Raw genomic sequence first — 20,128 nt, forward strand, 5'->3', positions numbered from 1 at the left:
TTTCTTGGCTTGACTTCCTGCCTTTGAGAGTCTTCTAATAGCTGACTTAAGTTCCAGCAAAGCCCTTAAGTTCCAGCAGAGCAAACTCAAAAAGGCCTGTGTGGTTAGTTACTATTTTTGTTGCGTTTATGTAAGTAGTCAGGCCAAACCCAACGAGATCATGCTTATTTTGTAAACAAGAGTCAAAACAATGGGAGTGGGGATTGTAGAAAAAAAAATCTCGATAGAAAATTGTAGCACACTCTGGTAGATTCCATCTTGCACATTCTACCAGTGCTTATGGAACCCTCAGTTCCTGTGGTTTCCTCTAATATCTGGGTACAGCCACTGCAGTCATCTGGGGAGTGAACCAGCGTATGGAAGATCTCTCTCTCTCTCTCTCTCTCTCTCTGCCTTTCAAACAAATAAATAAATCTTTACAATAAAAAAACCTCATAGCAGTAGTCTCATTGAATAAAGTCTGCTTTAACCATTTAACAAGTGTCATACACATTTTTTTAACAAATTGGAGAAAAATCAGCAAAACCAGACAAGAAATATAGAAGATGTAGTCCTCCCCCTCCAAATCTGTTGGTTCCTATATCCTTTCCATTCTTTTTCTTTATGTGCCCCAGTAGTGAGACCACATCATAGGTACCACATCGTATTCTTGAAATCATGCATCACGACTTTTTCCCTATCAGACAGACTTCTGCAACATCTCTTCAAGTAGTTTTATAGTTTGGAGCTATCCAGGTAACCACTTATTATTGTTGGATATTTTCATTTAGCAAATTTTTCTTTATTAAAAATAACCTTAAGTATTTGACCTTAAGTATTTGAGCACATCTTTAATTTTTCCAAAAGCAATTTCTAAAAACAGAATTGCTAGATCAAAGATCATAGACATTTAAGGTGTTGGTAAGCAGACCAGCCTGTGTTATAGAAAAGTTGCCCCAACTTATATTCCCATTATCATGATCAGTTTCTCTGAATTCTCATAAATATTGCTTACTTTATGTTTTTCCTATTTTGATAGTAGAAAATGGTCCTCAATATATATTTTTAAGTTCACTTTTGATTGATAAAAAGGCTATTTTTCATTCCCTTTATGAGTTGTTTGTTCTCAATTTTAGCCCATTTTTTTCATCTTTATCCTCAGTTATTTATAAGAACTCCTTATATATTAAAATACGAGTCTTTAGAATTTTAAATGTCATAAAATGTCTTTCCTATATTTCCATGTTATAAATTATTTAATTGTGAATTTTTCAAAGTAGACCAGGTAAAATTTCTGTAAAGTCTTAAATGGCATTGAATAATAATTATTTTATACTAATTACTGTGGTGAAGAATAACATTTTTTCCTTTAAAAAGGTTATAATTGAAAAAAGGGGAATGATCTTTGTGTATTCCAAAGCAGGGGACTAAATTTAGAATCCCCTGAGATGCACTGGAATATAAGGCATCTTCATGTCTTGAATCCACCCTGGAGACTGTCTAATTGGTTTGAGGTGGGAGCTGGCAGTAGTGTGTTTGTAAAACCCCCAGGTGATTTAGTTGCAATTAATGGACCAAAGGCTTTCCTCAGGGTGCAAAAATTGCACAGAAATCTAAAGAAAAATAGTCTCTCAACTGTGTACCTTGATGAAACAAACCACAATGTCAAGCTCAACATACTATTTGCTGTAATACATAGTCTCTTTAAGTTTTAATGTTTCAACCACAGAAGCATAAACATTCTCCTGCCGTGAGGTTCCTTCTACCTCTCACATGAACTGATTTTCTTAAGTTACAAATACTTGGAAAAAGCAAGTAGCAGAAGGTGAGAGACAGGTGTGGTTATGGTTGGGGTGGCTAGTTTTTTTCTTGAAAGATTGTCCTGGTTGGATTTAGGCCTTACTCTCTTTTTCTTGTCCCAGGTGTATAGATCCAGATTCTAAAGCCAGATTCTAAAGCCAGATTCTAAAGCAGTAGCTACTGCTGCTAACCAAATCCTAGATTTGAGCATCTCAGATCTGGAGATCTCATTAAAAATGTAGATTCTGATTCCATAGAACCATAGAAGAGCCCAAGATTATGTATTTCTAACAAGTTCCCAGGGGATGGTGGTACTGTTGGTATTTAGGCCACACTTTGAACAGTAATACTGTGATGGATGAAACTGGATTTAGAGATTAGCCAGATTTCTGGAAGTAGCTGAGTATGTATTCAAATGTTGGTTAACTTGACTTCAAGGTCATTGTCCCAACACCTAACAACAACATGTGCATTTACCTTTTGACCCAACAATCACAATTCCAAGAAATACACATAAAGTATGAAAATATGGGGCCAGGGTTGTGATGCAGTGGGTTAAGCCACCACTTGTGATGTCAGCATCCCATATTGAGGGCTGATTTTAGTCCCGACTGTCCTATTTATGATTCAGCTTCCTGCTAATGTGTCCTGGGATGCAGCAGATGGTGGCTAAAATGCTTGGGCCACTCATTGCCACCCATGTGGGAGACAGATGGAGTTCTGGGTTCCTGACTTTAGCCTGGCCTAGTCCTGGCTGTTGTGTCATTTGGGGAGCAAACCAGCAGATGGAAGATAATCTTTCACTCCCTCTCCCCATATCTCTCCCCCACTTTTTCTCCTCCCATCTATAACTCTGCCTTTCCAATTAATAACCAAAAATTCTTTTAAAAATAAGAAAATATGTAAGTATATACTATATTCAGTTTTGTTTGTAGTTACAAAATATTGGAAACAGCCTGCAGATTGATTGTGTGGTATATTCACTTCCATTCACACATACAAAGCAGCTCAAAGATTGTGGAAGATCTATATGAACTGAATTAGAGTAGCTTCCAGGATATACTGTTAAATGGAAAAAAAAAAAGAAATGAAAAAGAATACCTACAGTAAGTTAATTTTCACTTAAAAAAAGAAAGGGGGCCGGTGCCGTGGTTCAATAGGCTAATCCTCCTGTGGCACTGGCACATCAGGTTCTAGTCCCAGTTGGGGCGCTGGGTTCTGTCCGGTTGCCCCTCTTCCAGTCCAGCTCTCTGCTGTGGCCCGGGAGTGCAGTGGAGGATGGCCCAAGTGCTTGGGCCCTGCACCCCATGGGAGACCAGGAGAAGCACCTGGCTCCTGCCTTCAGATCAGCGCGGTGCGCCAGCCACAGCGCACCGGCCGTGGCGGCCATTGGAGGGTGAACCAATGGTAAAGGAAGAACTTTTTCCCTGTCTCTCTTTCTCACTGTCCACTCTGCCTGTCAAAAATAAAAAAAAAAAAATTAAAAAAAGAAAGGGATGTAAAAAGATACATATATATTTCCTTATTAGTATAAAAGAAATACAAGAAGGATAGACCAGAAACTAAAATGGTTTTGTTTCCTGGTGGGACTGGGATAATAGGGATGAGGAGATGTGGTGCTTTCTGAATGCATCTTTTTGTAAAGTTCTGACTGCTGGAAATAACAGCGATATTCAATACCAAAAAAAACAGAAGTAAGTGAAGTCCATTAGGGTGAGTACGCAGGAGGTAGGGTGGGACCCCCAAATTGAAAATAAGCAATAAAAAAGCACCCAATTCCATCTCCAAAGACATCCAAATCACAAACCAAGAAATCTCTCAGATGGCTACTATCCTCCTCTTTCTACCTAATGAACTTAATCATGTTACAGAAACATGACATAAACATACTGAAGAAGTTGAGGGGAGAAAAGAATCAGTCTAAGAAACTTTTGAGAATAATATCATGAATGGTTACTTAAGTGTATAAAGCTTAAGAAAAAAAAGGATTTGGGGGTGGTGAGAACTATAGACAAATACTATATTCGGGTTGGGAAATCTATTTTCCACAAAACAATGGATTAACAACTCTCCATGTAGTTTGGATAAATAAGTAGAGTGATCAATTGGTCATATTTTCCCTGGGACTTGTCCAGATTTTTCTTTAAAAGATTTATTTATTTATTTATTTCAAAGACAGAGTTACAGAGAGAGAGAGAAAGAGAGAGAGAGAGATCTTCACTCCACTGGTTTACTTCCCCATCCAGTGGTTTGCTCCCCAAATGGCCACAACAGCCAGAGCTGGGCTGAGCCGAAGCCAGGAGCCAGGAACTTCCTTTGGGTCACCCATGTGAGTGCAGGAACTCAAGCACCTGAACCATCTTCTGCTGCTTTTCCAGACCACTAGCAGGGAGCCGGATCAGCAGTGGAACAGCCGCGACTCGAACCGGTGTCCTTACGCACCATGGCGGCAGCTATGCTCACCACACCATAGCACTATTCCTGACTTTTCCAGTTTTAAACAGAAAGTCTGCTGTGCTGGGAGCCCTCTCAGTCCAGGCAAACAGGCATCTTCAATTATATGTATGCACACACAGAGCTCAGTAGATATTAAAGTGAACATCGTGTGTGTGTCTGCATAAGCTGTGCGTGTGCATATGTGAATAGACATACACATTCCCTAACTCTGTCTGCTGAGGGCATTGACACCAAGGAGCACAAAGATCTTGGTTTTTTAAAATACCATTCTTCAACAAAAGGAACCAGGTTATTAGTCAATTTTGTATCACTGCAAAAAAAAAAATACTTGAGGCAACTAACTCTATTGAGAGAAAAGGTTTATTCAGCTCACAGTTTTGAAGATTCAAGACCAAGATCAGGTGGCCCCATTGGTCTGGTCTCAGATGAGAGCCATGGATGGCAATAGTGGGAGCTGCATCAGAGTGGTCACATCTCAAGATAGGAACAGAGAGAGGGGGTGGGGCTTTTGTAACAACTCTCTTCTGAGAACCACCTGCACAGGGTACACCCTCCAAGACCTAAGGAGTTCCCACTAGGCCCGCCTACTAAGGACTCCACCACCTCTGGGTAGCACCACCCTGAGGGCAAACCTTTAACATAGGGGCCTTTGAGGAACTTCAAAATAACATGTCCATACTTCTTGGACAAGAGGTTGGTTCCAGGCTGCAGCAGGGAATTACAAGAAAAGCGTGCGATGCCAGAAAGAAGGAAAGTCCTTGAAAGAGTCTGGAGGACATAAAAAGGCCACAGGACTCAACCTGAGGAGCTCCCAGGTGCCAAAGCCAAAACAATGTAAACAACAAGTGATGATAATATTCAATTATAACCCATAGATAAGACATGCATTCATGAGTTCACACTAGCATAAGTAATTGAATAAAGAAGTAAAAAGGGGGTGGGCAGCTTTTCTCTACAGAAGAATTTAAAAAAAAAAGATATTTATTTATTTGAAAATCAGAGTTACACAAAGAGAGAGGCAGAAAGAGAGAGAGAGAGAGAGAGAGAGAGAGAGGGGTCTTCCATTTGCTGATTCACTCCCCAGATGACTGCAATGGCCGGAGCTGTGCCGATCCAAAGCCAGGAACCAGGAGTCTCCTCCGGGTCTCCCACATGAGTGCAGGGGCCCAAGGACTTGTGCCATCTTCTACTGCTTTCCCAGGCCATAGCAGAGAGCTAGATCAGAAGAGGAGCAGCCGGGACTTGAACCGGCACCCATATGGGATGCCGGCACTTCACACCAGGGCGTTAACCCTCTGTGCCACAGCGCCGGCCCCTCTGCAGAAGAATTTTAATTAATTCATATAGGACTGAGAAATGAAAATTTCCATTTGGGGAACAAAGTAGTAATAATTACTGGAGATAAGATCCATGGATGGATGCCAAAATTAGTGGGCAAAAGTTGAAGAGAAACAGAATATTAGTTTAGTCTCAAAGTTATCTCCCCCAAAATATTTATCAATTATCAAGGAGGAAAATGGTAACTTTACATGGAGAAACCTAAACCAAGTACATGTCACGCAAGTGATCAGTATCTATCACCTGTAATGTCACTGAACTTATTAAATCCCTGATAGAAAGCACTGAGAAGGACCGAAATATCACTTTCATGGTGTTCACTCATGAGAAAACATCAGGCAAACACAGATGGATATACATCAGGTGTCAAGGTCTTCAAGGGTAGGAAAGGAGTGAAGACTTGTCCCAGACTGGCAGATGTTGAGCAGTCATAATAACAAAATGCCAGTGGAATCCTGGACTGGATGCTAGAGAGAGACAGGATTGTAAAATTGGAATAAGATCTGCTGTGTAGTAAACAGTAGTGTACCAATGTTAAATTCATGGTGGTGATCACTGTACTACAGTTTTGTGACTTGTTTACATGAGGAAGCTGGGTCAAGCATACATAAGAGTTCTACACCATTTTTACAACTTTAAGGCTAAGATTATTTCAAAATAAAATGTTTAGAAAAGAACAACAAAAGGGGATGGCACTATGCGCAGCGGCTTAAACCCTGGCCTGAGGCACTGGCATCCCGTATGTGTGCCAGTTCTAGTCTCGGCTGCTCCTCTTCCGATCTAGCTCTCTGCTGTGGCCTGGGATAGCAGAAGAAGATGGTCCAAGTCCTTGGGCCCCTGCACCCATGTGGGAGACATGGAGAAGGCTCCTGGCTCCTTGCTTCGGACTGGCTCAGCTCTAGCCGTTGCAGCCATCTAGGGAGTGAACCAGCGGATGGAGGACCTCTCTCTGTGTCTCTACCTCTCTCTGTAACTCTGTCTTTCAAATAAAATAAAATAAATCTTAAAAAAAAGAAAAGCACAACAATGAAGAGTCGACAAAAGTCTCAGCCCTCCCTAGCAATAGAGCCCAGTTCTTCGTGGTTGCTGGCTTACCACCCCTCCCTACTTCTCAGCTCTGTGAATCAATGAGTCTCCCTGACCAAGCCCAGCTGCCAAAGGCTGGCATATGGAGGTACTAAGAAAGTGGTGGTGGATTTTCCTTCACTAGTTTATTTACCAGATGATAATCTACTATCTTAAGGTACTTCACTTGGTTCATAATACTTACTTGACAAATTCTGATTAATCAGATCCAACTCCTCTATGCACTTACACTTGCAAATCATACTAGTGATCATGTATTATATGTTCACTAAGAATCATATTTGAAACCAGAATAGCCATATTTATTCCCGTGGGTGCATTTTAGACATTGCCTTATAAAGTGTGGAGTTGTGAAATTCTATTTTCTATTTGTCTACCTCATCAAGGACAGCAGGGACTGGTGGTCCCTTAAAAGGCAGGAGAGCACAAAATTCATCCTTCAGGTCACCTGGGATTACCCTGTTTATTCTCTGATTTTTGTCCTCCATGGTCTAATTCTTGGATACTGCTCTCTTTATTCCTGTAACTTCTAAAGTGCCCTGACCTGGAAAGACAAAGAAGAGAATTCCACAAAGCAAAGTTGTCATATGGATTACATAAAATAATGTACAAACTACCATTGTAGATAAAACACACAGTAGCTCCTAATAAATTCTCATTTCCTTGTTTCCCTCAGTTTTTTCTGTGCCACAGGGCCTATGTAACAGATATCAACAGATATCAGGCTTTGGCATTAAGTAATTTGTAAAGCAATCCCCAAACTATAGGCTAAATGTTCAACCATATGGCATTATTCTAAGATATGTATTATTTTATTTTATTTTTTCTATTTGAGAGTTACAGAAAGAGGGGGAGAGAGAGAGAAAGAGAGAGGTCTTCTATTTGCTTCACTCTCCCAAATGGCCCCAATGGCCAGAGCCGAGCAGATCTGAAGCCAAGAGCCAGGCCAGAGCTGAGCAGATCTGAAGCCAGGAGCCAGGAGCTTCTTTCAGGTCTCCCACATGAGTGCCGAGGCCCAAGGACTTGGTCCATCCTCTGTTGCTTTCCCAGGCGCATTATCAGGGAGCTGGATTGGAAGTGGAGCAGCTGAGACTCAAACTGGTACCGATATGGGATGCTGGTGCTGCAGACCCGGGCTTTCACCTGCTGCGCCACAGTGCTGCTCCCAAGGTCTGTATTTTTAAAGTATAAGATTATGAAAGTTAATGAATGAATTATAGACATAAAGAACACATAAAGCATACAAACATTCAGCATTACAAATTTTATCAATAGAAATATGCTAATGGCAATAAGCATCAAATTACACATTTCTTAGGCAGCTTTGTCTTTTGTAGGAGGTTTTTTAAAGAGTTGATTTTTGCTCTTGTTGCCCAGCTTAACAAAAAAAGTTGATTTGTACAATTTAGATGTCTTAGAAAGCTTTATAGAGCATAGCTGATCTGAAGGCTTCTTATTGATCAGTTATTCTACAGCAAATAGAAAGATGTTTAATGAAAACTTATTATTAATCACAATATTTCAGATGACAAGGATGCTTCGCACTAATTCATTTTTAAAGGATTAACCCCATATATAGATTTTTACCTTCTTTAGCTTCTTCAATCTTCTTATTTATAGCTATAATAATAGTAGTAGGAAAGATTTATTGAAAGCTTACTACATTACAGGCATTATTCTAAGTCCTTTACATGTATTAACATATTTAATTCCCCCCCAAACCCCCATTATAATGATAATAGCTAGTGGCTCTGCAGCATTTACTGGGTGCCAGGGACTTTTCAAGCACTTTCTGTGTATTAATTCACTTAATTCGCAGCAGATCTATGGGGAAGTTACAATTGTTGACCCCTTTATAAGAAGGAGAGGAAAAGCTCATGTGATACAAGTGATACAAGCTCAGCACCAGGCAAGACCAAGGCACTAGGAATTGTGAATATCCTTCTATCACTGTTCCTTATTCCCATTTGATTATGCGTCTGTCAACAAAGTAACACTTGGCACTGCACTGCAAGTCCTAATAACAGACATGCCTGACCTTTAAAAAGGATTTTAAATACCATCACAGAATTGCTAAAGTGATCATAATATGCTGACTATGCTTCATTTAGTTTCTTTGTCACTTCCAACATTTTGCTGAATAGTCTCTTGTCTCTGGATATTTTTGATCGTACATGAAAGAACAAGAAAGAGAAAGGTGAATAGGAACAGGGAGAGGGAGGCAGAGAGGGAGAGGGAGGGAGAGAGGGAAGAGTGAAAGCACATACTACCTGAGACTACTGTTGCTGATATGTACCAAAAGGACTGTAGCCAACAATCCAAGGATGGCAGAGTGGAGAGTATGGATCTTGATAAAATTAATCAGTTGAATTAACTCATTCTGGAGTCACTATACCTCTCTTACATAAGGCAGTGTTCTTATTGTACAAGCAATTTTCAGTTTGGGTTTCTATATGTGGAGCCAGAAACATCCTAGTTGAAGCAGATATTTTAATCATGCTCCTTTCCTTCCATATTTCTTTTTCTGTGTCTTGGTCTACTCTTCATAAACATGCAAACACACACACACACACACACACACACACACCCCAGGAGGTCTTAATATGAATCAATGCAGGAACAAACAATTCCCAAATCTCAATGGCTTCTAACATCAAATGCTTATTTCTCGCCTGTGCCTACTATGAGTTGGCTCTGTGTCATCTTTCCTCTATCACCAAGAATGACAGAGAACACCAACTGAAAAACTGCTTATCATTGAGGCAGGAGGACAAGAGAAGTTCGGAATAGCTCATGCAGACAAACCAGTGCTCTGGCCAGAAGTGACATACATGATTTCTGTTTATAACTCAGGCTGCAGATGGTCACACAATACTGTCCTGCCACAAAAGGGCCAGAAAATGCCATGAGGTCATGTATCCAGAGTGTGAGGAGCAGGGGAGCAGCACTAAGGACCACTAAAGTTCACCAGGCATTGGAACTCCTAGCCAAAGTGGGAGAAGAAGTCAAAGGTGGGACGTAAGTGTGAGAAAGGGAGCTGGCTTTTTTCTTTTTAATGGTATACCTTTTTGTTATCATTTGGGTTTTCTTAAAGTTTCTAAAACTGAAGAGAACTGTAGGGTTCCAGTTTGACAAGACTGTGGACAGCTTGGTCATAACCACAATCTTGACCACTAGGTGACCCTGGCATTCATCATCCCAATACTACAGGATAAACAAAGTTACTAAGGTAGTCTACTAAGCATTTTACACTAGACCCTAACACCTAGAACATCCCTTAACCGAAGCCTGATTTATTAGTATTTCCTGAGAAAGTCTAGGTACACCTTTGTTGGCCATTGACTACCTTTTTCTAGCTTAGCATATAAACCCTACCTACTGCCTTAAGCTGCCAAGACCCATCCATCTTGTGGCTGCCCAAGACGAATGTTTCTGACCATAAATCTCTCCAGCAAATTACACTCTGTATAATCTAGGATCTTTCTGTCTCTTTATTTGGTTTTTCAAGACCTAGTGCCTTTGGCAGGTTCTCATATATCAGGTTTTCCCGAAACAAAAATACATATATAAATGTATAAAATACACAGAAGGAAGCATATAAATCATACATGTGTGCCTCAATGAACTGTCAGAAAATGAACTCATTTGTAAAATTATCACTCAGATCACTCAGAAATAAAATATTGCCAAACCCCTGAAACCCACATTTTGGCCCTCCCCAAAGTTATCTGATTTTTAATTCATAGATATTAATTTATAGATTTATAGATATATAAACATTACACACTTATCATGAAGGGAGCAGAAGATATAAACCTGTTGGGATTTTTCTAAATCCAGGTGGAATGAATAGGCTGTTATTTTGGATAGATGAAATTCACATGGGGTAAAGAATGGTTTGGATTCCCTGGGAAGTAGCCCAACCCAGAGAGCTGGATTCTCTGAGATTTGGACAATAGAAGGTTCTGTAAACAAATATGGTACTTGTTCCATGTACCCTTCAAGGTGTCTGGACCTCTGATGACATAGTACCTGCCCACCCTGGATTTTGTATTGGTCGTATTGGCTTTAGAGCCTTGTTGCCCAGGTTAAGGCAGACTGAAGTGCTGATGGCAGGCTGCCACTCTCTGTGGCAGCTGTGCCTGACAGACCACAAAGGATGCAGCTCAATACTGGCACTGGAAAATAAAAGGAGAAAGGGAAGTGATAGCAATCAAACTGGAATAATGGCTTGGCTCTACCACCTAGGAAACCCCCAGATTCCTGTTCTATGCCTGGGGAGGTGGTAGTGGTGGCAATAGGCATCCTAGTAAGAATTGCTTTTTCTGACTTGCCCCAAATGGTAGAGTTAGAAACATACCAGGGGATTCCAATTCAATCCCATCAAGGTGGCATGTACCAATGCCATCTCACTAGTCCAAGTGATCAATTTCTGTTCACAATTGATCATAATGATAGGACTAAGAGCCAAAGGGATCACATAAACAAGACTAATGTCTGCAAATACTAACTGATAGAATAAAAAAGGGAGAGAATGATCCAACATGGGAAGCAAGATACACAGCAGACTCATAGAATGGCAGCTGTCCAAACAGCACACTGGCCTCAGAATCAGCCCTAAAGGCAGTCGGATCTGGCTGAAAAGCCCATGAGAGTATTTCAGGCATGGAAATCCAAGACACTCTGGCAAAAAAAAAAAAAAAAAAAAAAAAAAAAAAAAAAAAAAACCCTAAATGAAATATCTCTGCGAGTGAGATCCCAGTGGAAAGAACAGGTCATCAAAGAAGGAGGTACCTTTCTCTGAAGGGAGGAGAGAACCTCCACTTTGACCATGGCCTTGTCTAAATATGATCAGAGTCGGTGAACTCAGGGGGCTTCCATAGCCTTGGCAACTCATGACAAGAGCCTAGGGTGATTACTGATGCCATAAACAAGAGTGTCAATTTGTTAAGTCAACAACAGGAGTCACTGTGCACTTACTCCTCATGTAGGATCTCTGTCCTTAATGTGCTGTACATTGTGATTTAATGCTATAACTAGTACTCAAACAGTATTTTTCACTTTGTGTTTATATATGGGTGCAAACTGTTGAAATCTTTACCTAATATATGCTAAACTGATCTTCTGTATATAAAGAGAATTGAAAGTGAATCTTCATGTGAATGGAAGGGGAGAGGGAGTGGGAAAGGGGAGGGTTGTGGGTGGGAGGGAAGTTATGGGGGGGAAGCCATTGTAATCCATAAGCTGTACTTTGGAAATTTATATTCATTAAATAAAAGTTTAAAAAAAATAATTGCTTTTTGACATCCTTTTAGCTAACAAGGTAGATGGCACAAAACCAGATATAATTTAGTTTAAAACAAAAACAAAAAAATTTGAACAAAATCACAAATTCTAGTCCCTGGACTTCTGGAGCAAATTTATGTGGAGCCAAGTTTGGATTCAGTAGAAAAGGTGCTCTGATTTATTGGCGATGTCTCCCATGGGTGCCTTGAGAGTTACACTATTTATTTGTCATCCTTGCTGTGGAGTTTGGTAAAATCATGTTCTCCCTCCTTGACTTTCATGGGATGGGAGAGGAAATAGGGGCGGGAAGGGTCTCTTTCCTACCATTGTTATTTGGACACAGAGCATGATAATTCTACCTTTCCCCATTGCTGGGTGGGCTGAGAACGCACACATGTGCTCACAATGTGTTTTCCCTTTGCTTTATGTTGTCAGCCCAGATCTAACCTAAAGTAGCAAAGGGTTGGCCTTTTATGCTCTTTGTAAAGCCATAATGCCTGTTCCAGTTCCTTACAGGTACCAATGTCCTGAAGAGAACAGGGAAGAGGACACACAATGAGCGTATTCAAGTTCAACCAGAGAAGAAGACATAGTTTTTAATACTGAGATAAATTTGGCCTACACTAACGTCCACACTTGCACGATAAATTTTGGTCCAAAACAGCCTCCATGTATATGGAACAACACTAGCCTGACATAAACACAATGTAGCCTAAGAGTTACCAAGCTATTGAGTCTCAGCCAGAGACAGCATTCGATCTTCAGCCAATCACAGGCTGCCAACTGATCAGGCCATGTCCTTATACAAGTAAATGCCTACTGCAGTCAACCTCTGGTTGTTTCTGTCTGTCACTTCCTTATCTCTGTCTAGAAATAAAACCTCTACCTATGATAGGGTGGGATATTCTGAATCACTTTCCCTCCACAATGATACCTGCTTCTACATCCTTTTTCTTGTCCAGATAAACTTTGTTAAACTGAACTGGTCTCAGTTTTTCTTAATGTGTATATCATTCATTAGCAACACAATTATGGGCGCTGGCCAAAGCCTCCACAAGGCTCTCTCCTGTGCTAAAGCTGGTGCCTGAAGTCAATGAGCAGGCAGTCATGAGAGCAGGGGAGCACCCCTCCAGGCCATATCCTTGGTTTGTCCTCTGACCCTGGAGAGAGGGTATCCTCAAAAGCCAAGGCCCTATCACATGTTGCTCAACAAGCATACACATGATGCAGAGGTCAGAGAAACTGCAGGGAGGTCTAGGGGATGGCAGAGTAGTGGCAGACTCAGCAGCTGCTTCGTATCTGCAGGATACAAGTCTGATCAGCATGGTGTTCGCGTGCTGTGATCAAACATAGGGCCCCCATTATGACTACTCCCCTGCCAAGAATGGAGTGTAAGTTACCTTTCTGACCTTAGTGCTCAATTTCCTGCCCTTGGTGTTAAATTATGCACTTTTTAGAATTATACATTTTTTTAAATATTTATTTATATTATTTGAAAGGCAGAGTTATAGAGAGGCTGAGGCAGAGGGAGAGGGGGAGAGAGAGGGAGAGAGAGAGACAGCTCTTCCACCCACTGGTTCACTCTCCAGATGGCCACAATGGCTGGATAGCCAGGACCTTCTTCCAGGTCTCACAAGTGGGGGCAGGAGCCCAAGGACTTGGGCCTTCTTGCACTGCTTTCCCAGGGCATAGCAGAGAGCTGGATTGGAAGTGGAACAACCGGAGCCCAAATTGGATGCTGGCACTGTAGGTGGCGACTTTACCAGCTACGCCACAGCACAGGCCCCTAAATTATGCACTTTTAATGAGCATTCATATTGTTTTTTTAAACTAAAAATACTAGGGGCTGATTTGCCAGATCAATGCAGCCTTCACTGACATCTAATAAATGTTTGAAAGGGATAGTCAAGAAATAATTTCTCCCAGTCTACCTGCCTATAGGAAAATTTTCACAGGCAAACTGTCTTCCTTTCTTTTTATGTCACACAAGGGGAACAACAGTTCTTCCTGATCAGATCCCCCTGAGAGCATTCCTTTTGCTAGTTTACAGATCAGTAAACCTCACTTGCTAATTAGGTTCCATCCACTTCCTAATCAGCTCTGGAGGTACTGAGAAGCAGCCTTCTGTTAGTAGTCTGTGGCTAGGGCACTGACTGTCTTGAAAGAACCTGTTTTCTCCTCATTTATAACAGTCCCCTGGGTTTAGTGCTGTTTGCGGGAGCTTGGTAAACAATCTGTTCTGACACATTGTAATTGCTGGCAGCTTCGCACCAGAGTGCTCACCCAGTCTAAGACTGAGAAGTGAATTCATTAGCATCTGCCAGACAGGGCCCTGCACTGATCCAGCAGTATCGGGGCCTGGGACAAAGAATCTTCTGGAAACACCCTGCCGAACTTCAATTTTTGATTAATTGGAAAACAAGCCTCAACGTCTTCCTCACGGGTAACAGTTCTGTCTGTAACCAGGATCTCTGGGACTCTTTCATAAGCAAGCCCATCAGTTTGGCCTCTAAAAGCTGCCTTTTTCTCTCCTTTACCATCCCACAGTCAGGGCTTACAGTCAGCGAGGTTGTGCTGGTAAACAAATCCCTTTTGGCAAATGGTTATTTATGAATGTTTCCTCCCACTCCACATCAGCCCTTGGCCTCTTGTCTTGGACCCAGCATACCCAGGGTTAATACTGCGCTGACTGGAACTCCAGGACTGTTAGATGCTCTATCTAGCCTCTATCTAGGCTGAAAAATGTCCTCAAGAAAACATCCAGGCTTGGGGTAGCTTCATCTTATAAAGCAAAATACTTGTGAATATTACTTTAATTGGCCAAAGTAATTTAATATTACTTTAATAAAGTAAATACTTGTGAATATTACTTTGATTGGCCAAAGAAGTGATGAGTTAAGGTTCTTGAGATGGTGAGATGGTGTGGGATTATCTGGGTGGGCTCTGAAAGCAATCTGATGGAGGCAGAGGAAGGTGAAATGAAGATGGACAGAGATTTGAGGATGAAGGCTTTGAGACTCAGAGCGATGTAGCCACAACTGGAGGAATACCAGATCCACCAGGGACCGAAAGAAGTAAGTGACAGATTCTCCACTGTAGCCTAGGAAGGAGTGTGGCCCTGTCAACTGCTCCCAGCACTGGGAGAGAATACACTTGTGTGGTTTTAAGCTACCCACTTTGTGTGATTTGTTACTGCAGCCCCAGGGAACTAATATAGCACCCCTCAGTGGAATCCTATCAGTCTCCCCATGGACTTCTCCCAGCCTAGTTCTCTCCTTTCCAACCTACAACATACAACAAATTGCCCTGAATGCCTCTCATGGTTTTCTTCCTCCCTCCCTTTCTTCCTTTCTCTTTCTTAAAAATGATTTATGTTGTTGGTTGGCTCTGTGGCATAGCAGGTAAAGCCTCCACCTGCAGTGCCAGCATCCCATACGGGCACCTGTTCAAGTCCCGGTTGCTCTACTTCAGATCCTGCTCCCTGTTGGTGTGTTTGGGAAAGCAGTGGAAGATGACCCAAGTACTTGGGCCCCTGCACCCATGTGAGAGACTCAGAAGAAGCTTTCGGCTTCTGGCTTTGGATGAGTCCAGCTCATTCAGCCCAGCTATTGTGGCCATTTGGGGAGTGAATCAGCAGATGGAAGATTCTCTCTCTCTCTGCCTTTCAAATGAATAAATCTTTAAAGAAAAAATACCATATATATATATATACACATATATATTTGAATGGTAGAGTGACAGGGAAACACACATACACACACACACACACACACACACACACACGGAGATCAATCTTCCATCTGCTGGGTCACTTCCCAAATGCCCACAACAGCCAGGGCTAGGCCATGCAGAAGCCAGGACCAGGAACTCCATCTAGGTCTCCCAAATTGGTGGCAAAGACCCAATACTTGAGCCATCATGTGCTGCCTTCCAGGGTGTGCATTAGTAGGAAACTGGATGAGAAATGAGAGTAGCCAGGACTCAAATCAGCACTCCAATATGCAATGTGGATGTCCCAAGAGGCAGCTTAACCTGTACCACCACACCCACCCCTTCTGCATGGTTTTCAAGACTGTCTATAATGTGGTCCTTCATCTAGCTTTAGTTACCATGAATAGTAATAATAACACTCACTTTATTCAGTGTTTTTGACGTGCTAGGCACTGTGCTGAATGCTTTGTTAAAGGTATTATACTTCATTCTTACACAACACATTGAGGTTGTAAGCATAGTTTACAGTGAGGAAACTAAGGCCCAAATCAATTACATAGCTGTCCAATGGGAGGCAAAAATGGTGCCTTGCCCCAGGCCAGCAGTTCATCTGATTCTCCCTCCCACCTGCTGGTCTCAAATTCACACCTTTCTAGCCTCTGCATCTGTACCGCCCTCTCAGCAAACCAAGTTGTGCTCTGGGAAATGTCTTCCTGGAGATAAGAAAATATTTTTCTTGCTTTCTAAAGTTGAAAATACAAAAAGTTATAAGGCAAAAAAGGAAACTCTCTGGGTATCCCAACTTCCCAGGTTATTTTTCCTCTAAGCGTAACTAAAAATATGTAGATTTTAAAAATAAGAATCATTCTGTTAGTACCATTTTGTAATACAGTTTTGACCCAGAAACACAGGCTTTCTGAAGTCTTAATGTTCTTCCATATGTATTGGTTTCCTCTCTAAGGAGATTTTAAACCTAGGTCAGGTTTTATATAATATCTATATGCCTCAGAATGTGATTGTGTCCATGGCATCCAGTAAACCCTTGAATATCAGAAAAAAAAAATGTCAATTTCAACAAATATTGAGTGGCAGTAGGCATCTCTGATCTCTTAGATAACACAATGGAAGTGAGAGCTGGACAGACCCACTGGGACAACGTGCTGCACTCAGAGACAGAAGTCATGGGTGGTTTAGTGTACAAATGTAAGGCAATCCTTTAAGGAAAGCTCAGTCAGCCTGGTCTTCCCAACTGTCCAGGTGAGAAATTTGCTTGCTTGCCATACTGACTCCTTCACCTCTCCCAGGACTGTGTGAGAACCACATATGATCATGTTCATATGATGCCATACACACAGGAGCATTCTATAAAACAGAGAAGTATCTTAGCATTCCTTTTTCTAACCTTGCTATCCTGGGTGAAACATGCACTAATATGCTGACAGTTAGTCCTCAGCCATGATCAGATGTACTTCTCACTAACATGATCAAAGCATCCAGACTCCAAGTTATTAGCATGTGTATTAGCTTTTTTTTTTTTTTTAACTTTTATTTAATGAATATACGTTTCCAAAGTACGAATAATGGATTACTATGGCTTCCCCCCCATACCGTCCCTCCCACCCACAACCCTCCCCTTTCCCACTCCCTCTCCCCTTCCATTCACATCAAGATTCATTTTCGATTATCTTAATATACAGAAGATCAGCTTAGTATACATTAAGTAAGGATTTCAACAGTTTGCTCCCACACAGAAACATAAAGTGAAAAATAATAGATGATTTTTTTTTTTAATGATGATGAAATCAGATCAGACCTATTGTCATGTTTAATCCCAGTGAGAGTCAAGTTGGGAGTTGATAGTTTCTTTTCTTTTCTTTCTTTCTTTTTTTTTTTTTTTTTTTTTTTTTTTTTTTTTTTTTTTACAGAGGATCAGTTTAGTATGCATTAAGTAAAGATTTCAACAGTTTGCACCCCCATAGAAACACAAAGTGAAATATATTATTTGAGTACTCGTTATAGCATTAAATCTCAATGCACAGCACATTAAGGACAGAGATCCTACATGAGGAGTAAGTGCACAGTGACTCCTGTTGTTGACTTTACCAATTGACACTCCTGTCTATGGCATCAGTAATCTCCCTATGCTCCAGTCATGAGTTTCCAAGGCTATGGAAGCCCTCTGAGTTCTCCGACTCTTATCTTGTTTAGACAAGGTCATAGTCAAAGTGGAGGTTCTCTCCTCCCTTCAGAGAAAGGTACCTCCTTCTTTGAAGACCTGTTCTTTCCACTGAGATCTCACTCACAGAGATCTTTTGCCAGAGTGTCTTGGCTTTCCATGCCTGAAATACTCTCATGGGCTTTTCAGCCAGATCGGAATGCCTTTAGGGCTGATTCTGAGGCCAGAGTGCTATTTAGGACATCTGCCATTCTATGAGTCTGCTGAGTATCTCACTTCCCATGTTGGATCACTCTTTAATAATTATTTTCTATTTTTTATTTTTTAGCTGCTCCTAAAATTTTAACAATATTTACTTAACTTTTTAAAATTAGTGCTCACTACTAGTCATTAGTTCCTTAAGCCATGCCTTTCTTCTTCAAATTTTTGAGTTCTTTACTTTGTGAATATTTCCAAATAATGGTTTTGGAAAAAAAATACAGGGGTGGGAAAACTTAACTCTTTAATAGCTGGACACTGATTATTTTTCTGCTGTCATTACAATAGAGTTGCCAGATAAAATACGATACCCAGTGAATTTCAGATAAACAATGAAAAAGTTTTAGTATAAGTATGACCCAGGCAATATTTGGAACATATTTATATTAAAACAGAGTAATTATTTTTTCTGAAATTCAAATGTAAGTAGATGTCATGTCTGCTTTTATTTGCTCAGTCTAGAAACCCTTTGTACACACAGTTTGAATGAGTTTAGAATTCTTGGGTTAGAATATTTTCCTCTCAAAACTCTAAGAATGAGAAACTGTTATCTAACCATCATGTGAAGAGATTTTTGTTCTTTGAGCCACATTCTCCCTTTTTTATTCCTTATGAATGCTGTAGGAATCTTTATTTTATTTTTATATCATGAAATATTTTAGGGGGTCCAGCACTGTGGCACAACAGGTTAACGCCCTGGCCTGAAGCGCCAACATCCATATGGGCGCCGGTTCGAGACCCAGCTGCTCTACTTCCCATCCAGCTCTCTGCTATGGCCTGAGACAGCAGTAAAAGATGGCCCAAGTTCTTTGGCCCTGCATCTGCGTGGGAGACCTGGAAGAAGCTCCTGGCTTCAGCTCGGCGCAGCTTTGGCCATTGCAGCCAACTGGGGAGTGAACCATCAGATGGAAGACCTCTCTCTCTTTCTCTCTCTCTCCCTCTCTCTCTCTCTCTGCCTCTCCTCTGTCTGATATTTTAGGGGCTGGCATTGTGGTGCAGTGGGTTAAGCTGCTACCTGCAATACCAATTTGCCTATGAGTGCAGATCCCAGGATTCTAGTCCAGACTTCTCTGCTTCAAATCCAGCTCCCTGCTAATGTGCCTGGGAAGGCATGAGAAGATGGCCCAGTTACTTGGGTACCTACCACCATGGGGGAGTTCCAGGCTCCTGGCTTTGGCCTGGCTAGCCCTGACCTTTTGTGAAAAACCGAATGGAAGATCTTCCTCTTTCGGCCTCTCCTTCTTTCTCTCTGTTACTCTGCCTTTCAAATAAAAAAAAATATTAAAAAATGGAGTATTGTAAAGGACAATAGGAATTTGAGTCCTTTTAAGCAAGATTCTTATAAGCTTTCAGGATTCCTAGAATGAAATCACATATCTGGAAGCCAATCTTCCTGACTTAAACTTTACTACTCTCAACTTCTGTTTGAGTATGAGCTTTTGACGGTGTCAGTTGTGTGTTTCTGAAACTGTAACCCACAGAGCTGTGAGAGGGAGTTAGAGAAATGTTGTCTAAAAGTTCAAATGAATGTATATGTGCTGAATGTTAGGCCCACATGCTCTGTAGATTCTTGTGTACAGTATGCGCATACTTCAAATATTTCTAGAAAGTAGAATTAAAAGGTAAGCTTATTTACCCTTTTTTTTTTTTTTTTTTTTTTGCTGTGCAAAAATTTTTGAATTCTATACATGTTCATATAGCTAAGTCAATGCACAATAAAGATAAACCCTGGGAACAATTCTGTGACATAAGGAACATGCTTGAGAATGAAGGAATGGACATTGGTTTCAAGGAAATGGGAGCTTAAAATAGGTCTTGATTCCTGGTATGGAGAATATGATGCAGGAAAAAATTTAATTAGGAAACATAAGCTTTTATCTATTCAGAAGCACAGTGAAACTCAGGTTTCATTTTGTCACCCTTGCTAAGAGGCCCGGGAGCATGAGAAAATAATTTTTCCCACTTTGCAATGAATGACAACGGGCCCTCCCCCTGCTGCTCAGAGGAGCCACATTCCAGCATTTGACAGAGACAAAA

The 20,128-nt window shown here is 41.1% G+C and overlaps 1 long non-coding RNA gene across 1 annotated transcript in view; it reads right to left on the reverse strand.

Moving 5' to 3' along the window:
* Positions 1-7,449: 7,449 nt before the first annotated feature.
* Positions 7,450-20,128, reverse strand: part of LOC138849694 (uncharacterized) — a 38,268-nt gene continuing 25,589 nt past the window's right edge. The window contains exon 2 of the long non-coding RNA XR_011388743.1: positions 7,450-7,832. This is a non-coding gene — a long non-coding RNA (uncharacterized lncRNA). The remainder of the gene's footprint in view (positions 7,833-20,128) is intronic.

The sequence above is a fragment of the Oryctolagus cuniculus genome, chromosome 5, assembly GCF_964237555.1.
Source record: "Oryctolagus cuniculus chromosome 5, mOryCun1.1, whole genome shotgun sequence".
NCBI lineage: Eukaryota > Metazoa > Chordata > Mammalia > Lagomorpha > Leporidae > Oryctolagus > Oryctolagus cuniculus.